This window comes from Phalacrocorax carbo, chromosome 16 (genome assembly GCF_963921805.1).
Source record: "Phalacrocorax carbo chromosome 16, bPhaCar2.1, whole genome shotgun sequence".
NCBI lineage: Eukaryota > Metazoa > Chordata > Aves > Suliformes > Phalacrocoracidae > Phalacrocorax > Phalacrocorax carbo.
Window position 1 is genome coordinate 9,941,169 of NC_087528.1, and position 24,944 is coordinate 9,966,112.

Below are 24,944 nucleotides of genomic sequence, written 5' to 3' on the forward strand. Positions count from 1 at the left end.
GGTTTCCAGGAACGACACACAAGGTGATGCAGCCGCTCTGTAGCTCCTGGGGCTGCAGTTTTCTTCATTACAGCCTGTACCCTGGCTCTCAGCATAGTCTGTGACTCCACAGGGAGCTTATGTTAAAAGCAAAGGTTTGTGCTATTACAAATAGTCCAGACTGCCAAATCCACACATACTAAACGAAAATGGGATTAAAGAAACACTCTCTGAAGTGAGCCACAGCCATTTGTTGCCTGTCTTCGTATTCATGGTTGGGGGGTTGGGTTTTTTAGTTTGGTTTTGCGTGGGGTTCTTTTTTTTGTTGTTATGTTGTGGTGGGGGTTTTTTAGGTGGTTTTTTTTGTTTGTTTGTTTGGGTTTTCTTTTTTCCTGTGTGCTCAGCAGGGATTATCCTATTCCCAATGAAAATGCGGGTGAGGAGAGGGACCGTTCTCCACCCCTGCACTGTCTGGTCGGAGCCTGCAGCTGGGACCACATCCTCCAGTAATTAGGCACATGGAAAAGCAAAGGAAGGTCCCAGCTGGTGGGGGCTCAGCACAGAGCATTCTCAAATCAGCCTTATCATGGCAGCTGCAAGATTTCCTTTCCGTGTTCCCTTTCACCTACCTGCTCTCAAATTTCAGGACAAGTACCTTGCCCAGACTTCCTCTCATGTGATCGATTTTCATAGTTTTCCTGTCACATTTTTGTGTCTTCACAGGCTCAATTCAGTTTTTCCATAAAACCTTTCCCTTTCTGACATGACAAGCGTTTTCACCGAGCCCATTTATGATGCTTTACACTATGCGCCAAGACACTTGGCAAAACAGGTTCTTCTTTCTCAGGCATTTTAAAGGTGGGCGAAAAGTGTGAGTTCATAGGTGGGATTTTTTTTGAGGGGAAAAGGAGTATTCAGTATTCAAATTGCTCAGAGGTGGATGGCTAAATATATCATTGACTATGCAATAGACCATTCAAAAGCTGTGAACAGACCAGGAAATAAGATTTGCTGTGTTTTGGAAAAGTGGAAAGACGCTGACTCTGGTATAATCCCTATGCCTCTGCTGCCAAAGTCTTTCCAAAGAGAAATAAGGAGAAGTATGACAATGTCCTCCACAGTTAACTCCAGCAAGGGATACAATGGTGCTACCCTTGTAGGCTTCAAAAATTTTTCTATTCAGGTTTATATTCAGTCTTCTGAGGAACTGTGTCATAGACAGGAAAAAAGGAAGAAGAGGGTGATGCACTCGTACATGAAGACTGTCCATCCAGCATCTTTAAATCACGCAATCCCAATCAGCAAAACAAAGTACACCAAGAAGCTTTATCCATAATAACATTGAAACAAGCATTTTGAGAACTAACTAACCATAAACCAGGAGATTTTTTAAAATGTAACTGTGAGAATAAACCAACAAAGTAACCAATACTCCACAAATTAGAGATGAGAAGCAAATATGAATGACAGCAAGGGACGAGAGGTGCTGTGCCTTCAGCCAGCTCTGTTGGGAGTTCTAAGTTGGTGCATGCTTCTGCACCGGCAGCTTCCTGACGAGTTCAAACAAATACATAATAAGAGAGAGCCAGAAAAAAAACATAATTAACCATTCAGAAAGAGTTAATTTTCCAAGCAGAACTTAAGGTCTTGCACTGGCATAAGAAATCCTGTTGGGCATGACTGCCTACTCAGAAATAAATCTTTCTCACATCAGTATTTGGTTTGCACACCCATGATTGTGTTGAAGTAGTCAGGAAACACTGCTAGGAAAAAGAACAAAGACTTCTCTGCTCATTCTGAGCAGCTCATACCACGTTCAGCGGAGAAGAAAGGCTGTAGGTTAACCAGCAGCTCTCTAGAAACAAGTAATAGTGAGCTATCAGGGAGTTGTTGTAACAAAATTGACTTTGGAACAAATCCGTCCCGGCCCAGCTGCATAGCCTCCATTGGAGAGCCTCCTTCTTTCATTTCCTCAAGGATAACGCCTTCCACATTCCTCTGAAAACACGTTGCTCTCTGAGAAATGCATCAACACCACTTGTGCAACATCACTCCCACACGTTAAAGATTTCCTTGCCTAGCAGTCTGAGGCTCTGGCTCCTGGGTCGCAGTGCTACTCATCTATAAGCAGCCCAAAATAAGCTGCTGTGACAGTCTTTAGGAGGGATGCCATCCCCCTACCCTGCATGGCAGAGCTAGATGGGGTTACTAGAAATGAAGGTGGGGAGCAGAGATCTGCAGGGCTATAAAAGTGTTGAACTAATGAAATTATATACCATAGGACGTGCAGGCAGTACTGAAGAAGAGCTTTTAGTGCATGCAAACCTGCTGTCATATAGCTTGACCTGGAAGCTGGGATTTTGCCTGTGGCAAATCAGTTTTTGGCTCAAAAATGAAGCGATGTGACATTCTGGGTATGTGGCAGAATTGATAGTGCAGGAGGAGAACCCCATGGAGCTGGTTTGGGAACTGAAGGCCAAAACCTGCGGCTGGGTCAGTGTAGGTGGCTGAGATGAAAGGGCTGCACGGTACTGAAGGGTGAGCAGCACCTCTCAGTAGACAGAAAAGTGGGGAGCCTCATCTCAAACCAGGGAACAGTCAGGAGACAGACCAAAATCCCGCTCTGCAACCTGCTACTAAGAAGTAGCTGCAGAGGGAGTCATTCTTGTCTCTTTGCTCCTAACGCCCATATAAACAGACCTGGACAAAATGAGGAAGTGATTGTAAGTCTGCTTTCATAACGACAGTCAAAGAATTGCTTCTTTGTTATTTTTAAGTCTGCGATGCAGAAACAGGCTTTCCCTTTTGCAGTTGCTCAGAAATGCTTCCTGTCAAAATAATTTCTAAGAGAGTGAGAACCATAGTCAGAAAGTGGCTGGAGCAAGGCTCGCTGCAAGGCAACGGCAGGGGCTGCTCTGCTCTACATCCTAGCGCTCCTGGCACGGCCGGGAGAGACAGCACGATCACCTCCTTGCCCCTCCTAAACAGGGCTAAGCATCTTCTCTGCTCAGTCCATGGTCAGCACACGTCTATAATGGAAAGGCTCCAGAATTTACCATGGGTGGGATTAGATGGGCACATACTATGGGGTATGGTTAGAGGTCTCTTAAGACCACTGGCACCAGATGTCTCTAACACTCACTGGCTGCTTTCTGGCAGGGTTGAGTTGTTCAGCTCACCCCAAGCTGACCTACCACACATTGCACCTTTGCCTGCCACCTGAAATGAGCTGGGATTCCTCATTGAAAAAGAAGTTGCCACTATAGAAGAAATACAGGTCTGGCTTCAAGTCCGTAATAACAAATAATAACAAAACTAAAAGCCTTGTGTGTGGTGTTTGCCCAAAGTGCGTGGCACCAGGTGTTCTCTGACATGGAGACAGGGGAGACAACACGTCTTAATACCCTACTGCCTCAACACCCCTACCTGGGAGCAGGAAGAGCTATGACAGTGACAGGAGTTTGAGCTGCTGCTATTGCCACAGCACCTCCTTTAGGAGACAATGGCCCTTTTGCCCCACCAAGAATCCATACCTACCCTCTTTCGCTGGTATATTATCTGCTTAACTCTGCATATCATCAACCTTATTTCCAGGTTGCAAGTGGTCTCAAAAAACAGCCAGAAGCAAGGGAAAGAGAAACGTGCTGCAGCTCCCTACTTCTGAGCTGAATCCTCTTCTGTTTCAAGAGCAAGTCTGCAGCCACGTGCACTATTGCACTCCTCTGCCCATCTCAGATATGACCTTAAGGAAACTGGAAGAAGTGCATGTTCCGGTGCTGGGTGCGGAGCCCTTTGGAGCTTCCTTAATCCTTCGGCTGCTCGGCGCAAGAGCAGTCCCTTAGCATCGAGGCACGCAGGATGAATCCTTTTACTTACTAAACACAAATAAATAGTTTTGGTTGTTTTTGAGGGGGGTGGGGGAAGCAGTAATGGTTATTTCCAAACTCCCCATCTTTGGCAAATGGGGCACTGAGAAAAAGAGTTGGCCAGCACTGTTTTAGCATGTGATGCAAATAGCACAAGGGAACAAGCTGTAGCCAAGGAACATCGCAGCAAAGATGCACATTGGGGTTTTTTGCAACTCTCACCTTTGCAACTCTGGAGGATTGAACGATTTGAGGAATTGCTACCAGGGCTAAACTCGACACTCAATTCCAGCTTGTCTAAATAGCAGCTATATTTAAATTCCAGTGCAGGCTGTCAGTGTAAAAGATACCAATGTTCTAACTCAAAATTTTTTCTTTTGCCTTGGTTCATTTTTCACAGAAGAAGTCATTTTCCAAGCACAAAAATTTGGTAATACCCAGCCACACAAGAGGTCCTTCAGTCCTCCTAGGAAGAGGGTTCCCTCTTACTAAGGGCCACAACATTGAGTTCCTCTGGCCCTGTTCTCATGCGGTTTTTTCATTTCCACTTTCAGTGTGAGTGATAGCCAGTTCCTCAAATGCCTGCCTTCTACAAGCAGGGAACAGAAATCTGTGTGAAACACATTCTGCCTACACTAAAGTTTCCAGGAACAGGCAAAAACTTCTGTATCCAAGAACTGTTTTGAGAAGTTTATTTTAGTTTATATAGAGCGAGCTTGCACTGCATCCTTTAACTATAAATCAAGTACATGATAAATAGAAAAAAAAATTATTAATTTATGTCTTCAGTGAGGAATTTGCCCTTCTCTTACTCACCCAGAAATGTGCTTTAGGAATTTATTTTTCTGTGAGGGCTGAAGAACCTTCTTGTCTGGTGCTATGGGACAAAAGACCTTCTGGAAATAAGATCACAAACAATATTCCATGTATCTGCTAAACCATTTGTAGAACCTCACGAGTACATGTAACAGCTCCTTCAGATGCACCAATTTCTGTTTAAGGCAAAATTTTCAAAATCCTTACGCAATTTGTCCTCAAAGCCCAACCAGCTTACGGACAGCTTACTTGATGGATGAAGGACAGGCAGTTGTATTCTGTTTTAGTGATGTGACCACCATCAGGGTCCTTCTTAGACTGTATTTATACTGCAATAATCATAGAAACTCTGCTCCTAAATCAGGCTTAGTTTTCTTCCAAAAGCGATAACCTCCAGCACGACTGTCTCCTACGGCCAATGAATCTTATACTTTGATCCACCCTGACACAACAAAACCCCTTTTCTTTAATCCAGAAATACCATCCCAGAACAACAACGTTAACTTTAGCCAGAACTTTACCCAGAAACTCAACATGAGAAATGAGCCAGAAGCCATGAGAGGAGAATCAAATACTATGAACACAGAAGAACCTAGAGTTTTTCTTAGGCATATGCACAACGGCAAGTAGCATTTTAGGCTTCTATTCCTTTTCGCTTCAGAGAACTATTACCTCGTTTTTTTATATGTCTTCTTTCATGTTCCAGGAACTTGAGAGAGTAATGATAAGGCCCAGGGATCTCTCCCAACCATCAGCATTAACAGTCATTGCCCCATTATATCTTTAGTCTTAGTATGTTTTGCCACTGATTTTTGTTTTGGTTTCCAAATCTCCCTTACCTACAAAACAGCTGCTTTCATGTTTGCAGTGACTGATAAGTCAAGAAAATAGCACATGAAGTAATTTATGACTGAAACATAAAAATGAAAGCCATAGTTGTTTATGACAATCAGTCTAGTAATATATAACTTATCTTGATTCTTAAGCAACCCACCTGTCACGCATCATACACAGTTGTGAATATAAGGAAAGAAAGATTTTACCGGAAAGGCTGCCTTACAAAATCGAGTACTTACAGTAAGCTTTGTTCAGAACAGTGATAGATGCTGTGAAAACCAGCAGTCTCATATGTCTTGGCACTGGTGACTTACTGCAACAGAAACCAATGAGACTATCCAAAGTGTTGCTAGAGGAAAGAGCTTTTGTAGGTTAGTCTAAGAACCATATTGTGAACTTTGAACAGCTATTAGTTCTAGTCAATATAGTGAGTCTTTAGAACCTTCATTAAAAGGCCATACTTCATCCCTGATGTGAGTTCCCTGCCTTGAAAAGAAACAGTGTTTTATTCTTCACCAAGTGGACAACTGAGCTCAGTTCACATTCTTAACACACTTTTTACAGATCTGAATCACACTTACCAGCATTCACATTCACTGCAGAGTGAAGCAATCCCCATTTTGGCCTCCCCAGGTATCAGGCAGCTTCTGTTATGATTTTTGATTTGTTTAAGAAAAGCGATGGGAGAGTTATTCTGAAGCCTACATACAAGCTGCTCTCCCTACATGCCAAGCTCACGTGTTGTTTGTGCTTCTGCTGCTTGAAATTCTGCTTTGTTTCACTGTTGACCTATTTAGGGGTCAGATGTTGGCTGAAGAGGTTGAACCAGTAACCTTGCCATATCTGGGCAGACAGAAAGACTGACTAAAGCATCTCCCTTCCATAGTCTGAGACTTGTTTGTACTGGTCAATGTCAGCATTTGGAAAACTCCTGGGTAGGGTGCAAACAAGCTCTTCTCTTACAAGACAGAAACAGCAGCACCGCCAGTGTTTGTGGCAATGGCCCAACACCCGCAGCAGGCTGTTTCTAAAAGGCAGATAGTTTCCTAGAACGGCATTAAGCCCTCCAAAGGTGCCAAACAGGAACCATGTCTGCAGTTGTGAACTGTTAACCTAGATTATTTTATTGGCTTTTTAGGAGAAACACCATCCTTTTCCGAGCATCTGCACACCTTGAGTATCCGGGGTGTCTGGCATTGATCGGGGACAAGGCTATTGCACAATTAGTACCCAACAGCGTCTCAGAGGTCAGAATAACAGGGAGCAGAGATCCAAAATATTTCCAGCTTTGCAGACGTATTCACAGCCAGCAACACTATTGACAAAGCATTTTGGCTGCAGTAAATTAATAAATTAAAACACGGTCAAAACTCTTCTGTGAAACAAAACTGAAAGAACTTAACAGAATTCTTATTGCTGAAAACCAAAGCTGGCTATTATGATTTTCCCTTTAATAATAGAGACCAAGGACTATAAATGAGAAATCGCAATTGAAGTTCAGGGTTTGGTCCATGGTTACTTTGATTTCTCCCTGAAAAAACACCATGGTGACCCTAACTATTCTTTTTCTTCACTGCTAAACAGAATATAAGGAAATGTCTTTTCTCCTGAAAAAACCCCACAGGTATCGGAGACCATGAGGCAAAGCACACAAGTTGCTTTTCCCTCAGTACAGATTTTTAGATACACCAAAAAGCACAGCTTTTCACAGCCTAGGAAGAGAAAAATAAGTGGAAGGAACATTCCTGAAGCAGGAGTCAGCACCCTTCTCCAATCTCATCTGCCTGGTTATACAGCTAAGGCTAATCGGTGATTACTAAAGTTCAGGCCTCTAAAGTTCAGGCTTGCCCTTTTGGAGCACAGATCTGTAATTATAATTAAATCAGAACTCAAAAGATGAATAAAGGCCACATTTTAAGGAAAGATTTTGCAACATTAAGCCTCGCTGACGAAGCTCCAGCAACGAGCAACGGGGCAAACCTCCCCGTGGCGGTTACGGGCACCTGCTGTTACTTTCAGACAAGAGATTTCAAAGCTTTTGAAGGCAGGGCTGAGCAGTGTGGGCACAGCATGGTCCCCACCCTACAAAGAGAGAAATGGCATGAAGGTGGCGGCTGCCTAAGTCAACAAGGTACCGTCCCCTGATCGTCCATGGGCCATGCATCACTTTGCTTTTGGATTCTGGTACAAACCAGCTCATTTTCTCCAAGACAAAAAGCTGTTATCAGCTGGGCTCCCTCTTCCTGCCTGCCTTCCTGTAACTACAGGGTGAGCTCTGAGATTTATGTTCCTGCCATATGGTTGATATGACTGTCTCGTTAGCGATCACAGCAACCTCTTCATGGTTTCTGTGTGCCACGTCAGCCTGCTTTCCTCATTTACCATTCTGAGTCCTGGCATGAACCCAAGAGAAGATGTCAGCTTTCCTCCCAAGCAGCCACCACTGCTCTAACACACCTGTGTTTGGCAAGCCTCACACTTGACTAGGAGACGTGCCTGGCTCCACCGATATACATATAGAAGAGGGAGTTTAAACATCTACTGTCACATCCTACCTCTTGCCTTTTCTGAATGACTTCAGGCATTTAGGAAATGAGCAGAAGTCTCTGCATCTTCACCCTCCTACATTTTTTTCAAAGGAGCTGCTTTTTTTTTGTTTTCATGGAGATCCTCTAACTGCCAGGAAGCAGGTAAAAGCAAAACCACTGCACTGCTCCAGTTTTTGCTGGCTTAGAAGGCACCGCTTCCTGTATTTCAAAGACTCACTGTGTACCTTTCTGCGGAGACCAGCTCAGCAATTTGGCAGCTACTGGCTGTATCCCTGTCTGGGGAGAGCAAGTTCCGAGGGCTAACACAGGTGCCAAAGCATCCTCAACACTCAAACGCAGCTCCTTTCCTCCTCATTTAGTGTATCTCCTTGCAGCTGGTCATTTCTTTCCTTACCAGCCTTTCCCCTTCCCCAGGAGCTTAGGAGAAACCTGTTGCTGTGAAGGGGTTTTGAGATCTGCTTGTTCTCACATAGGAAAAGATTAAGGCTCCGGTTTCAGCAGCCAATTCACGTGATTGTGGGTTCTTTTGGTGTTTCTAAATTGGCTTTGTGGTGGTTATTTTTTTAGGGGTTTTTGTTTTTTTAAAATCTGTACTACTTCGTGCGTAACGGTGGCAAGTTGCCGTTCAGCTTGCCAATAAAATGAGCACTTTTATGGTAAAACTTGTTACCACTGGCACCATGGGAACAGAGGAGGGAAAACTTCAGGGCCTGTAAGCACAGAGTACAGATGAGGATAAAAATTTGCTTTCTTTCTCTGCTGCTTTTTGGGGTGGCAAGGGAGCAAATCAAACTATCAGAATTCATTTTAACTATCAACAAGTGCCATACAAAGTTACAATAGGAAAGTGACCGGGATGGCTGATCCCACTCCTTTCTCTCTTCCCTATAAACCTCGATAGCTCCACAGAGCCAGAAACTCTTTTACTTGACTTGGCCGTTCCTTATGGCCCACGCAGTGACTTCCTGGTCCCTCACCATCGCCGATGCAGTGTGACCTGCAGCCGGTCACAAGCGTCAGTCCCAGCTCCACACTGCTACAAGCTTCAGCTACACCTTGGAAGGGCAATGCCTCCTCCCAGTCCACAGTCCACATTTTTGCTCAAGCCAGTGTTTGTTGGCACTTTGTCCCTATTTCCATCACATGACCCACAGATCAAAATGTTCCAACTGTGGATTGTGTTTGCAAAAGTGTTTGTTGAAGAACTTACGTGCGTGATGTTCCCTGAGCGTGGAACACCGAGTCCTCGTAGTTGAAGAGGTGGACAACGAGCCTAGGGAGACACAATTTCAGAGTTTTATTTAGCAGACATCATACGTAAGTGATCAGCCTTCAGTTTAATCACAGTGCTGCAAAACAACTGCTGTCCCTTAGGTGTCCCTTAGGTGAAGCTGTGGATGACTCGGTTTGCTCCTACTGTCACAGTTCAGGACTGCAGATTCTGTATGAGAAAAATGGTCCAACACTGGGTCGTTTGCCTGCCATTACACGCTCATGTTCCAGACTCAGGGCATTAAATTAGAGCCATTCCCTTTAAAAAAAACAACCCACCAAACAAAACCAACCAACCAACCAAAACCCAACCAATTCCCCAGACTTTTTCTAGCTGGCACGCTGGCCCTGCTCGAGACCCCGTGTAATAACCATGAGCACAAAGTTGAATTAACGTGTCTCTTCAGTACATTCTTTCATCTACTTCTCCGCCCCTGCTCCCTGCAGGAAAGATGACTGCTGCCTTCTTTCCAAAATTCCTAGATGCTTTGGCTCAGGCTTTTCTACTGTTTCCCCCCTGCCCCTTCAGGTCAAAAGATTGCTTCACTGAGACACCAAAAATAAGTGAAACATTACCTAGAAGGCAGGTGGAAGAAACTGCACCTTCTGCAAGGGGATGCTGAAAAATCACCAGTGTTTTGGGGCAGCAAGCAGCATCCCCTTGATTCAGAAAGCACACAGCCTCCCCCAGCTCCCTCCAGCCAGGGATTCCCACTGTGTGACAGATGCGGTATCCGGTGTTTCTGACTGATAGGCAAATGTCTAACCCTTACCTAAGTTTTTCTTTAAGCTAACATCTTGCTATATGATCCTCATATAGGTACTTTATTGGTGACACAAATTTTAAGTTTTAATGGATTATTCCGCCCCAGCCCGCCCCAGCCAAGAAAGCCATGGTTTAATATCTTAAAAGACCCAGTGGCACAGCGAGATATACAACGGGCTGTAAAACACCTCCTCAGCTGAAATATTGATTTTCTATTAAATGCTTTGACTGCCAGCACTCTGACTTCATTATTAACAACAAAATTATACACCTTGTCTTGCATTAGCTAATCCTCTTAAGACTTTTAAAACTGTATCCTCCAAGCAGTCTGTAAATGGAGACACACAACTTCCTTCAAAACAATTTTAAAGAAATTTGGTATTTTCCAGACGATCTTGTCCTAAAATGCAGGTATATTTAGAGGCAGTTAATACCCTTTAAGAGAAGCACCACCTGCTTGCAGATTTGCCCCACAGCCTGCAAGTCTGCCAGGATTTATGCACCAGAGTCCAAATAATACATCCTGTTTCTCTACGGTGCATTCAGTGGATCCACAGACAGACAGACAGCCTGTCCACCCCAGCCAGTGACCGCAGGCATGTTGGCCAAACGTGCACATCAGCCCCGGCACTTTGCCCTAGAAATGGAAGCCGCGAGAGTCCAGAGCCCAAGGCCAGAGATGGAACCCACAGCACGTCCTTCTCATGGCCATGTCACCAGGCAGCAGGATGGCATTGGACTGCCGATACAGAGAACCACGTGCTGCGGCGGGGTTCAGGCTCAACCCACGGCAGCTCTGACTCACTGGGACAAGGAGCATTCCAGGAAAAAAAGGCTGAATTTTCTCTCCCTCTCCCTCCCGCCCAGGTAATTTTTCTTCTCAATGTTTGCTTTCTGTTGCAACACGAGTGCTTAGCTAACGCTTAAGTTCATTTTCAAGTTAATGGAAGGAGTGGAGATTTACAGGCTAAACCGTTGCCACAGTGCCTGTGTGCAGGGAAGGTGAGCTCTCCCCTCATGCCCAACCCACCACGGGTATTGCTGGAGAAGCTGCGCGTGTGTTGGTGTCCAGACTTGCCCCCTCGCGAGCCTGGAGGCTGCACCCCTGCCCACTCAATACAAGGAGGTTATTTCCAGGACCAGTAGTGTTCCTGCTCAGGAATGCGTGACTTCCACGAGCCCTCTCTTTCTTCACCTGCCAAGAGGATAATTTTACCTCTGCTTTTATCTTGTAGCCTATGATGGCTCAACAGCACTTCTTTGTAAAGTCACCACTGAAGAATGTTTGCCACCAGTCCCACCCTCCATCTATTTATCTTATTCTGGACTGTATAGACAAGGTTTAATTCTCTTTGTTCTCTTTGCTTCACAACTGCCCCACAACTGGACGTGATATGTGCAGCCAAAACGAAGTTGAACCTCAGCTAACTAACGCAAGCAAGGATCTAAATAGGAGTGTGATGCTGCTGCGAGCTGCACTAGCTCATAGGAACTGCTGGCATGGTGATGGCATACAAAAGCAGGTAGGAGATCATTTTGCATTCCCTGGGAAAGCTGGGCTCATGCATTTTGGACCATAACTGGAAGCACTTCTGGCTCAAGTCATGAGCAGTCTGTGGGAGAAAGGGACTCTCATGAAGGAATGAGCAAGCGATTTCGATTCCCCAAAACAGAGGCTTGTACAGTGTGAGACGGGATGAGGACCAGAGGAGAAGGGAGCTCCTAATGAGTGATACCCCAAGTTCACTTTTTTTTAAAAAAAACCCCACATAATCTGGTATCCACAGGAGGCTGGATCTCATCAATATATTTACAAGTCTGAGAAAATAATGGTGCAATCCTTTCAACCCCAGCAGAAGAGGAGTCATTCACATTCTGCCAGCTAAACATAGTTACTTGTCTGCAGCTCAGCCAGCCTTGCCAAAGGTCAAGCAAATACAGTGCTGTCTGGAGTGGCAGGATGGACTTTCCCTTTCACAAGAGAAAATGCTCAAGTAGAGCAAAGTCAGCTTTATGCTACCATCAAGCTTTCTCCATCCGTTTTCCAGCAGACAAAAAGCGCACCTGGTAGGACGAACTGCAGTAGCAGCTCTGCTCCACCCCAGGCTTGGAAATGTCAACCCTGGTCACATGTTTTGTTTTTGTTCTCTTCAGACAAAACAGAGGGTGGAAATAACAACCTATAATTTCCATTGGAAACGTTTACTGGACAGCGAGGGATTAGTGGTCCACAAAATTTGTAGGTTCAAAATACAAACATACTTCTATAAGCTTCTTCTATACTTCTATAATTCATATACTTCATATACTATACCTCATACTTCTATAAGTACAGTATGTGACAAGCCTGCAAGCTTAAAAGACAAGGTCTCCAAACAGCACATCTCAACTCCTAGGTGGTCACAAAATATGATCTGGAGTAACTTACCCTTCCCATATCTGGTTTACTCTCTGCAAAAGCACAAACACCTCTGGACTTCAAAGGGGAGCCTGAGAAAGTTGTCCCCGAGATAGTTAATGAGTGCCACAACTTGCTTCTAGGTCTGCATGCCTGGCAAGTACTTCAGAGCCTACTCAGCCACCTTCTTTCTAGAAACCAGGCCACTTGTTTGCATTTATGTCTGCATCTGTAGACTAGAAATTCCACAGCTTTGGACATTTTTTTCTCAAAACTGAAGTGATGGAATTGCAAAACAAGTCTACTTACACAAACACAAACCGTTACGTTAGTGCTCTGACGGGAGGAACACAATGGAATATTTAAAAGGCAATAACCTAGCCGACCCATGCCTTGGCTGCTCATTTGCCTTCTGAGGAGTTTAAATCTAGTTATTGCCCAAAGAATAACAAAATCCAAAAGGTGACTAACATTGAAAACAAAACTTTTCCGAGATACATCCATGGGAAAATAACGCTACCCCAGCTGAAACCAGGACACTATCCACCCCTTATTCCATACCATTTACATCATGCTCAGATACCACACTAGCCAATACAACCTCATTAATCACCACCCCCTCCTCCCATCCTTTGATATAATACACAGATATAATTCCCTCAGTCTAAGGACCACCCCTGTAAAATGTCTTTAAAATGTCCACAAACATCCACAGAATGTCCCCTGAGTTTAGCCAGTCCATGGCTTTGGGCTCCGTCTGTTCTGGTGGTCACTCAGGACAGGAGAGTTGGGGTGTTGCGTGGAGTTCCTGGGCACCAAAGCCAGCTCAGGTCGGGTCACTGCTGCACTTGCACCGCTTCTTTTAAGGCTTGTCCTCCACTGGTTCGCGTGGTTCCTGCTGTAGTAATTGCTATGCAACTCAAATCACAGGCTGCAAAAATGTAAAGGTAGAACCATTACAATCTCCACCCCTGGCCCCTTTGGGCCAGGTTATAGGTTTCGCATTGCAGTGAACCCCCCTTGCTCCCAGCCTGGCTAGCAACAAGGGGTTTCTGCTATAGTAATTCTCATAACATGTAACTCAAATCCTGCGTTACAACAATTTGAAGGTATTTCCATTACAATCTCCACCCCTGGTACCTTTGGACCTGGGTTTAACATTGTAATGAACTCCTCCCCTTGACCCTGCTCTGGCTTGACTTATCCACAGACTGCAGTCCCTTAGGGATGCACCTGCTCCAAGCCTTATCTATGTGCCACAGTCTCTCCAGGGGTCTCTCCAGCACAGACTTATCCACAGTCACAGTCGCTTTGAGGTGCACCTGTTCCAGCGTGGCCTTCTCCATGGGCCACAATGCTTTCAGAGGTGTACTTGCTCCAGCGTGGCCTTACCCACAGCCACAGATGCTTTGAGGTGTACCTGAAGTGAACCTGCTCCAACACAGCCTTGCCCATGGCTGCAGTCCCTCCAGAAGTAAACCTGCTCTGTTGTGGGCTTATCAATGGCCGTGCACTTTGAGGTGCTCCAGCATGACCTCATGCACAGTCACGGATGCCTCAGGGTGTACCCGCTGCAGCACAGAGTTATCCACACCCACAGATGCTTTGAGGTGTACCTTCTCCAGCATGGACTTATCCTTGGGCCATAGTTCCCGCAGAGGCATACCTGCTGTGGCACAGACGTAACCAAGGTCACAGACACTTCGAGCTATACCTGCTCTGGCATGGGCTTATCCACAGCCACAGGCACTTCAGGCCATCCTGCTCCCACGAGGACTCATCCACAGGTCACAGCCCCTTTGACTTGGGTTCACACTGTCCATTACAGCAGCACAGAAACAACAGCGATGCCCTGGCCGTCTGCCAGCCCAGGCACCTGAGCATTGCTGTTACCAAAATGTTCCCAGGACAGCAGACTAAGGTGATAAGCAGTGCAGCAGTACAGCAAGCAGCAAAAACCAGCCACTAATGACCGCTACGACTTTAACATAGAGGCCAGCAAGCCCCATGGCAAGCACAGAAGCCTGCTGATTAATAGCTAAACAGCAATAACAGCTATAAATTCAATGTAGCACATTTCAATCAAATCTGTCGTTATCTCAAAACCTCTGAGCCCCACATTGGGCACCAAAAAAGACTGTCATGGTTTAACCCCAGCTGGCAACTAAGCCCCACACAGCAGCTCGCTCACTCCCTGCCAGTGGGATGGGGGAGAGAATCAGGAGAGTAAAAGTAAGAAAACTCATGGGTTGAGATAAAGACAGCTTAACAGGTGAAGCAAAAGCCACGTGCACAAGCAAAGCAAAACAAGGAATTCATTCACTCCTTCCCATGGGCAGGCAGGTGTTCAGCCATTTCCAGGAGAGCAGGGCTCCAGCACGTGTAACGGTTACTTGGGAACACAAACACCATCATTCCAAACATCCCCCCTTCTTTCTTCTTCCCCCAGCTCTATATGCTGAGCATGACGTTATATGGTATGGAACATCCCTTTGGTCAGTTGGGGTCAGCTGTCCCGGCTGTGCCCCATCTCAGCTCCTTGTGCCCCCGGCACAGCACGGGAAACTGAAAAAGTCCTTGACTAGTGTAAGCAGTGCTCAGCAACAGCTAAAACATCTCCGCATTATCAATGCTGTTTTCAGCACAAATCCAAAACATAGCCCCCTACTAGTGACTATGAAGGAAAATAACTCTGTCCCAGCTGAAACCAGGACAATCAGGTACAAACTACACTGGAGAGCAGATTGCTGAAAGAACAAAGCCAGGGAAACCATCCCAAGACCACATACAGAGTTTTATGTCTGTTGTCTCTGAGTTTCTGTCCCCTTCCCAGCACTACTGACCTCTCAGGCCAGCTTCAGCAACAGCTCACAAGCCAAAGCCACAACCACAGGAGCTCAGTATGAAAATAAGAAGTGATTTCTCACACCACAATTCAACACAAGAACTGAAAATTTTTAGACGTCTACAAGAAGTAGGTGTCCTACTGTGTGCTAGCAAAAGTCCAAGTGTGTTGCTCAGCATCACCAACCAAACCTGCCAGTGGGAATGAAAGTCTTCAAAATTAAGCAGGGGCAGTAAGGCGGCGATCACTGGCATCACAGACAGCAAAGGAGAAGGGTTTTTTTCAGAAGTTTTTTTCCCCAGCTTTTTTCACAAGGCGGGAACAGACTCTTCACATGGTACCATCTACTCTCCTAGGCAAAACCAGAAAAGATTACACACAGCGTAGAGGGAAAAGAAATTAACGTAATAACAGTGAAAAATGCATGGCAGAACACAGGAGGTGGCTGACACAAAAGACCCTCCCATAAACAAACCATGAATTCTGGATCCACCAACTCTGACCAGGAATTAAGATTTGCCCATTGCAGTGCAGCCGTTCTTGGTGGGGAAAGGGGTTTGAGAAGCGCTATTGCCTCCCCATGCCCTGGTATCTCTCTGCAGAGGTCCCTGGCCAAAACACCTCTTCCTCAATCAGACTAGCAAAAACCATTTGGGACATGATACATCCTCTGGAACTCTTCTTGTATGAGTCATACTTCAGATCTGACACTGCTGCTCTTAATTTGGCCATTTATAAGAAAATCGTTTATTTGTGACATGGATTTCACTCTCAGAGGAAATTATTTCAGCCCTGGCTTGAAAGACCAGGGATTTTGTGACCTTCCTTGACCTCCCATCCACTGGAGTCCAGTGATGCAAGGAACTCTCATAATTGTCTGAAATATCATCACTGCTTCCAGCAGGAAGTAAACTTCTTTATCTATGTTCCAGAGGATAAACATACATAGGGTTTAATGATGCAGACATCTGACCCTTAGACATCATTGGGCCTGTTTTCTGCTCCCCTACTATACAGATTGCATCAGTACCAGGAATCTGGAGATTTTTAACCCTTTTTCCTTCTCTTTAAAAGGAATGTTTAATCACAAGCCTGTGACTTTGTTATATTTACTGCACACTGAGGAGAGAGAAGCTGCCAATCCCACTGCAGGCCAAGCCCTGCGATGGCTGTTGCATATGGGGAGTCAGGTGGGGACTGCCCTGACACTGTAAGGGACTTGCATGTCCTCTCCAATACAGTTCCCACCCAGAGACTCTGCAGCAAGGCTTGTTGGTCCACTACTTCAGGCAAGGCAGGAAAAACTAAGAAGAAATACCCTTTGCAGCACTATGTTTCCCTCTCTGGTGTGCTCTGGGCTGTGCTTGCCCCTGCTCTCCCACCTGGGCTGAGCTTGTTGGAGTCTCCCTTCCAGCAACTTCAGCTCATGGTGCAAACGGAACTTGCAGTGGCTATGCAGGTACCAACACTGTTTCTGAAGAGGCGATCTCAGTGCCATCACGCCGAGTTACGGGGATCTCAGCAAAAGATTGCACATGTTTCAAAAGTGAGTCAACTGTGCCAACAGGAGAACCTCTCTTACAACTACATCCCAAGCAAAGAGCCTCCTTTAGAGCTGTTTTCCAGCTTAACCACCTATCAGATCTCCAGGTCTCATGATTTCCTCCACATTTTTTAAATCCTCAGAGAATAATTGCACTTCCTTTCTCTACTGAGGTTGCACCACAAGGAAACCTTGCCATGGAGAGATGCAGTGGAGAGAAGAGGCCCAACATGGTTCGTGATGTGGTTCATGAACCACAAATTCCCCAACAAGAAATACCATGCCAGAACCAGCCATCATTCTAACACAGCTTCTGGCCACTGCAGTCCACACCAGGAAAGGAGGGGACACATTATTCCATCTTCAAATATTGAACATGAAGCCAGATTTATTGGCTTCACGAGTTTCCTCCTTTTTAGATAACCTTCGGCCTTAGGTGGTATCATCTTTCCTCATCAACAGAAAAAAACACGTTATTTATCTGATGTGGAATATAGTTCCCCAAACAGCTAGGTCTTGAGATATTATTTCTACAAAGCATTAACAGACAGCCTGTGCTTGGCTACCACCCCCCTGCCAGCAAGCCCCACAAGTTCAGCAAGGCCATGACTTACTTATACGAAGGGGAGCATGGAGATCTTCTTCAAACAGCACTCATGAAACAGGACACTGTGCTCCAGCTGAGGTCCCACTGCCTGGAGTAACCACTCAATTTACCAGAGTCATGTCCATACAACACTGATTTAAGTTTTTTATTGCTAAAAAGATAAGGACGTTCTATTCTATGATTCTATGGAGAACAAGTCTTATGAGGAGCAGCTGAGGGAGCTGGGGGGGTTTAGCCTGGAGAAGAGGGGGCTGAGGGGAGCCCTTCTCGCTCTCTGCAGCTGCCTGAGAGGGGCTGGAGTGAGGGGGGAGTTGGTCTCTGCTCCCAGGTCGCCAGTGACAGGACGAGAGGGAACAGCCTCAAGCTGCATGAGGGGAGGTTTAGGTTGGGGATTAGGAAAAATTTCTTTACTGCAAGAGCGGTCAGGCCCTGGCACAGGCTGCCCAGAGAGGTGGGGGGGTCACCGTCCCTGGGGGTGTTAAAAAAAATGTGTAGACATGGCACTTCAGGGCATGGTTTAGGAGGCCTGGGGGTGTTGGGTTGATGATTGGACCTGATGACCTTAGAGGTCTTTTCCAACGTTAATGAGTCTATGATTCTATGACATTGTTTATAAGGGAGCAAACAATGAGCAGAGCACATTCCTGGTCAATAGCAGCTGGCTTATTGCCAACTGTCAAGAGAGTCTTGACTCAAAGAGGCAGTAAAAATCCCCACAGAACATTTCCCTCTCAAAACACATCCTTCTGCCTTGATGAACTGTAGGGGAATGGATCCTAAAAAAGGCATTTTGACTTTCTGTTTTCAGGCCAAGCTCCCAAGTGCTGGTGCATACATGAGTCATTCCATACACGTCTGCCATGAAAAGGAAACACCTCTGAGTCCAACTTTCCCTTGGTAAAAAGAAATGCTTAGACATCAGAAGAGTTTGATTTTGTATACAACATGGATAAAACCATTCTTGCTGCAATTAAAACTGCATGTATTCAATTCAGTAAAGTGAGATTTCATTCCCCATCACTTGTTTGATTGTATTTTGAATCTGGTTGAAGCATCACATGCAGGAGTTCCGTGAAGGATGTGTTTCATTTGAAAAGATGATCAAATTCAGCCAAAGGGATTGTTGAGTTTTTCTAAACATTCAGAAGAAATAGTTAAACAAGATTTTCATTGACATAATCTTTCTAAGCATGAGACACTTGAGAGCACAAACTACTTCAGGCTGGCCTAAAATGTAAAATGTGCAGGAAGACATCTATTTTACAGTAATATGATCTTTGTCCTACCCTAGAGCAAACACCAGGTAAATCCCCCCTTCCTTCATTTGGGGGATAGCTACAGGAAAAGTCTTGTAGGTAGTTACCCATCCTACAGTTTCCATTTTTCCAGCAAGGGACTCTAAGCCATTGCTTGCTGTGAGATGTCTTTCTGGTATTCAAACAAGAGAGAAGGAGGATGCAGAATCCAGGCTGATGCTGGGCAGTGGGGCTCCCATGGGACCCCTTTGCCCTGCAGGAGCCTGTTCTGCACAAGGTACCACTGTCCAGAGCCCATCGGCATAATGCAAAAAGGATTATGGAGTAGAAGAGGCAGGGCTGCACACCAGAGGAGCCACTGCCTGACTCTGATGCCAAGACACACAAAAGGTCTGAGCTTTAGCTCTTCACAAGTCCATGACCTAGGTGGTGGGAAGGACAATGCAATGCTCTAGTGGTTTATTGTCTTATAATAGACCTCTTATGTAAAATCAACAGCCACATTATACAGTATTATGTGGATTTTTTGGTTTGCAGCCAAAGGTTTCCTCATTTGAGCTCAGTTTCTCTTTCCTGCCCAAAACAAATATGACTCTGACCTTTTTATCCAAACAAATTCTAGCTGTTCTCAACTGACCTTTTCATACTGAAGTCTGACTCTTGCCAAGGGCATGGATTTTATTTCCCCAACTCCATCTGTGATAGCTGGGGCTCTCTGTGGACTCATGCCAGTGCCTCCAACATTGACTTTTACCCCTCTGACCCTTCCCCTCCGTAGAGAGGTTCTTCTTCCACAAGGTGCAATCAGATGCTGGCACGCTCCAGGCCAGTCGTTCAGGACATTCACTTGTTGACACACCACACGCTTTCCTTGTTGCTGTCATTCTTCCTAACGTTTTTTTTTAGCTGAAGTCTTGTCAGTTGTGCAACACAGAAGACATCTGAGTTTCAGAAGGAAACATGACTCTGGGTAGCACAAGCCCAGCAACTCACAACTTCATTATTCCCCAAGACTGCTTACCAAGCAGGGACCGAACAAATTAAATTGGAGAACAAACTGAAGCCTTTCCAATTTTCATTACTGCTCTAGAAATAGACAAAGATGTACAACCCTCTTTACTACTTTCTTTTCCTCTATTAATATGGCAATAGATCCATTATCCAGATGCACGTGTGTGAATGCACAAACAGGAGAGGAGTTTTGTCTTAAGGGAACTAAAGGGAGGAAGCATGGGCAATTGACTCAATATCTGGCTCTGGGGGTTCCCTGAGCCAGGGAAGCCCAAGATAGAGCAGAGTGGCCTGTCAGGTCCCAGCAGCTCTTGTGAGCAAGGCTGACAAGGCTTGGGCAATGCCAGGAGCCGCCATGGGAGATTTAAATGGCCCTAGGAAGCATGAGCAACCAGGAGTGTAGCAAACAGGGCATGGCACATGAGCCAGGGCGTGGCATGGGAGTTTGCACAGCAGTCTGTGCGAAAGGGTACTACACCCTGCTCGTAGGCCCACAGCCCAGGGAAGTGCTCTAGGTCTCTGCCAAAACAGTGGGTACCCACCTCAGAGCTAAAATCAGTGTTCCTATGGAGAAAGCCCCAGAGATGTCTGATGCATCCACCCAGACAGAACTGGTAAGGAAGGAGGCTTCAGTACAGGTGGTAGGTTGCAGGAAGTGCCCTGCCTTCTCCTGGTGAAAAGGTAAGTATGTGCACAGGGTGATGATCTGCTGTGTCAGGTGGCCAAGTTGTGGGAAACAGTTAAAGGGCTGGGCAGTATTAGTGGAGCCAGGGCAGAGATAGCTAAGTGGTTTCAGAACCACGTTCCTGTAGCGGACACCACTGAGAGTGAGGTGCCTTGGACATTGGTGACCTACAAAAGCAGGGCTCTGCTTCAGTCTCCACCCTCCAGTATGACTACCAACAACATATATGAAGCTTTAACAGCTGTAGACACTCACAAGCAAGGGGCAACAGTACCAGCAGCACAGAGTGGATATCATAAAAAGAAGAGACAAGTGCTTGTAGTGGGTGACTCTGTTCAAAGGCACTGGGGCACCCATCTGCTGACCTGACAAGGAGTCACGAGAGGTTTGCTCCCTTCCAGGAGCTAAGATTCAAGACATTGTTGAGAGGTGCCACAACTTGTTAAGAGCGCAGATTACTATCTGCTGTTACTCTTCCATGTGGGCACAAATGATGCTATAAGCCAGAGCCTGGGCAGAACCAAGGAAGACTATAAAGCCCTGGGGGAAGCAAGTGAAAAATATTGGTGCCTAAGTCATCTTCTCTATTTTGTCAGTTGGAGAAAAATGGGCAGTGAATAACAGACAAATAATGCAAATCAACTCTTGGCTATGTGGCTGGTGCTCTCACAAAGGTTTCGGCTTTTATGAGAATGGGACTTACCCCAGGAACCATAGCCTGTTAGGGAGGGATGGAATCCACCTGGCAAGGGAATCGTTGGCAGCAGGCTGGCCACCTTGGTGAGGCAGGCTTTAAAGGGAGGGCTCGGGGGCAGGGGCCAAAGTGGCAATGCTAACGCCATCACATCCAATGGGGGAATAAGCCAGGGCAGCCAGAGGAGTGGCAAAGGTGCCTTAGGTGCCTCATGAGATGACAATCAGAAGACCAACCACCTCAAGGGTGTGTATGGCTACAGAGGGTCCTCATGCACCCCTCCAGGGAAACCTGTGTGCTCAAGTACCTCTCTGAAATGCCTGTACACCAACGCACGCAGCATGGGGAATAAACAAGCGAAACTGGAGATCTGCGTGTGGTTGCAGGGCCGCAATCTCATTGCAATTACAGAGACATGGTGGGATAGCTCGCACGACTGGAATGCTGTCATGGATAGCTACATGCTTTTTAGGAAAGTCAGGCCAACAAGGTGAGGTGGGGGAGCTCTTTGTGTGAGGGAGCCACTGGAACGTATCGAGCTCTGCCTAGGGGTGGAGGAAGAACAAGTTGACAGCTTATGGGTAAAAATCAAGGGGGACGCAAATACAGGTGACACTGTTGTGGGCATCTGCTATAGGCCACCTGATGGGGAAGAGGAAGTTGATGAGGCCTTCTACAGACAGCTGGAAGCAGCCTCACAATCTCAGGCCCTGGTTCTCATGCGGGACTTCAACCACCCTGATATTTGCTGGAAAAGCAACACAGTGAGGTGTGCGCAATCCAGGAGGTTCCTGCAGAACATCAAGGATAACTTTTTGACACAGGTGGTGGAGAAGCCAGTAAGGCAAGATGTGCTGCTGGACCTTATACTAACAAGCAAAGAAGGTCTAGTTGAGGATGTGAGGGTTGGGGGTAGCCTTGGGCAGCAGGGGGTTGGACAAGGTGATCTCCAGAGGTCCCTTCCAACCCCCACCATTCTCTGATTCTGTGACCATCACAGCAGTGAGCTCCCACTCAACTATCAACCCTTCAAGACAGAGACATCAGGATTATGGTACATATGCCAAAAGTGTAGCTCAGTGCTACCTGCAGTTATAAAGTGGAACAGAACATCAGGAACTATTAGGAAGGAAATACAGAACAAAATAATAAAACCCACAGTGTATCCACATCTTTGTACATATTAGCTCATGCTCCAAAAGGATGAAACAGAACTTGAAAAGATGCAAACGTGGACTGCAGGAGGAACGTCCCAGAAAAGCAACAAAGATCTGCAAGAGACGTCCATGAAGCCTGAGAAACGAAACGAGGAATGTTACCTCCCCTGTCCCTGCAGGCCAAGAAAGTAGGCTTCACAAAAACCATTGCTGTGCTGCATGCTTAAAACAACCAAGAGAAGAGCCCTTTGCTACAGCACAAAGTGCCAGCCCAGAAACTATTACTACTTTTGGGATTAGGTAGCTCTATCGAAGAAAGGTGCAGCAACGGAGGCTCTTAAACACTACAGCTTCAATGTGAATGGAGGCTCAGGGAGTCTCTAACTGCCACCTGCTAAGAAGGTACATCTCAGAGGTAGGCTGGCTGCCAAGGCACTCAGAGATAGCCTCTCTTATAGATGGGATGCTGGGATCCAGCCCAAGCCAGCAGAGCTGGTCTGGTCTCGCCAGGTGCCAAGTCAAGGTGTTCTTTGCCTCTGAAGTAAACAGAGCTATACGTGGGCTTAGAGTTTTAACTTCATTCCTTTCTCTGATCAGAAGAGCATGGGGGGAAAAGTGGATGAAATGGCTGAAGCAGCAGGGACTGAATCCAAACAGCCCCAAGGTTTTGAAGGATTAGGCGTGGAAGGGAATGGGGTTAGACAAAAGGCACTGAACTCAGATTTTCCATAAACAAACATGCATACAAATAATTATACTATTTAGTACACATAATTAAACATACTTGCAAAACATCCAAACTACATGTGGAGTTTATTTAGTCCAACATGAAGTTCATTCAAATCTAGAAGCCAATGAAATTCGCACCACAGAACTGCAGCAAAACACTGGCAACATAAATACTCAGTCAGGAGTTACACCAGGACCCCAAACCCCACATTTCCTTTAGGTTTGTTCCCTAAAAAGGTCTGTGCTTTTATAACAGACCATGCTCAGTTCTCCCGAGGGCTTCTTTGGACTCCAAAAGGATCATCTCAAAAGGCTGAGACACCTGCATTTGTTCAGTCTGGAGAAGATGGAGGGGGATCTTATAAATGTTTATAAATATCTGAAGGGTGGGTGTCAGGGGGATGGGGCCAGGCTCTATCCAGCGGTGCCCAACGCCAGGCCAAGGGGCCACGGGCACAAGCTGGAACACGGGAAGTTCCCCCTGAACATGAGGACAAACCCCTTCCCTGTGCGGGTGCCAGAGCAGGGGCACAGGCTGCCCAGAGAGGCTGTGGGGTCCCTTCCCTGGAGACATTCACCCCCCGCCTGGACGCGGCCCTGTGCCCCTGCTCTGGGGGTGCCTGCTCCAGCTGGGGTGGGACGGGGTGAGCTCCAGAGGGCCCTTCCAACCCCCACCATTCTGCGATCCCTTCCACTCACACATCTCTAATTTGCTGCAGCTGTTACCCAGATAAGATCTGTTTTTCCATGGAAGCTTCCAAAAAAAAAGAAAGATCCAGGAAATAATTTCATAACAAAATACCATCCTTCTCTGTGCTTAATACTTCCATACTCCATCCAGGAATAAACAGCACTTTTTCTCACCGGTTTGTGACCTACAGTCCCTTGCAAAGGTAAATGAACTAATGAAGACCTGGAGGGATGTATAGTAGCACCAAACACTGCCTTCAGGAGATCACAAAATAATCCCTTTACAGTTCCTGAGAACAAATCTAGATATGAAGAGCACAAATTGGAGGACTTTCAGTTGCAAAGAATTAAAGCCCCCGGGTTGGAAAGCACTCAGTCTCAGCCGTCAGTCTGGCTCCCCGGACACCGCTTCTCAATCAGGTTACGTGTGAAAACACCTATTTTGGCAACACTCAGTTAGGGACCTTCCTTCCTGCAGTCCTGCTAGCATCTCTTCTTCGAGGACAACCCCTGCAGGAGCTGACAGACTCACATTTAGGGCCCAACCAAGTCTAGACCTGCCACAGGCATAAAAGACAATAAATGTTCATCGGGCCTAGTCGTTGCAACAGATAAATATAATTGTATTATTTTTCTGAAAGATTTCCATCATTAATGTAGGGTTGGAGGAGAAAAAAAACCCAACCACAAACCCCAGAAAAGCTCCAACTACAAAAGGACCAAGCAATGTCAGGCGAGAAAATTCATCACAGAGAGCTCCCTCCCTTCCAAAGGGAACCAAGTGGCTTGTGGTTCTAGCAAGAAAACAGAAATCCTATAATAAATCAAGCAGCTACAATAACAAAGTGCTCTGTTTCAACTCAGATGCGAGCTGATGAGGAGCTCTAGAGAGCAGTCTGCTGCCTGACTTCATCCTGTGGCTGAATTCATTTAACAGACTATATAAAGCTTATTATTTCAGTTCACTTAAAAATAATAAAAGCAGAGAGAAACCCAACATTTTGACATAGTAAAATAGCAAACATTTTTTGATCTGATAAGGGCTCCAAAATTACATGAGACACTGACATGACTCTCTGACGCACAGGTGCCTCTGTTCTATTACTTCGCGAGTCATACAATTCCCATGGAAAGCCAGGAGCAAAGTATTGACCCTCCCTCCACTGCAGCTCCAGGGGGAGAAACTAGGGTGAAAGCTGCAGGCTGGAGTCTCCCACAGCTCGATCCTGTAGATAAGAATAATG

General features: G+C 46.0%; 2 long non-coding RNA genes across 3 annotated transcripts; one reads left to right on the top strand and one right to left on the bottom strand.

Annotated features, from left to right (window-relative positions):
• Positions 1 to 856: 856 nt before the first annotated feature.
• On the bottom strand, positions 857 to 10,663 carry LOC135315970 (uncharacterized). 2 transcript variants are annotated; one of them, XR_010375459.1, is made up of 5 exons: positions 10,357 to 10,663; positions 9,025 to 9,320; positions 5,738 to 5,811; positions 4,662 to 4,741; positions 857 to 1,186 (listed from the first exon to the last, which is right to left on the bottom strand). It is a non-coding gene; the product is annotated as an uncharacterized LOC135315970 (long non-coding RNA). The 2 variants fall into 2 exon arrangements; XR_010375458.1 differs by having other exon boundaries at positions 4,662 to 5,811.
• Positions 10,627 to 18,495, top strand: LOC135315969 (uncharacterized). The gene is made up of 3 exons (XR_010375457.1): positions 10,627 to 10,952; positions 11,488 to 11,608; positions 18,287 to 18,495. It is a non-coding gene; the product is annotated as an uncharacterized LOC135315969 (long non-coding RNA).
• Positions 18,496 to 24,944: the final 6,449 nt, after the last annotated feature.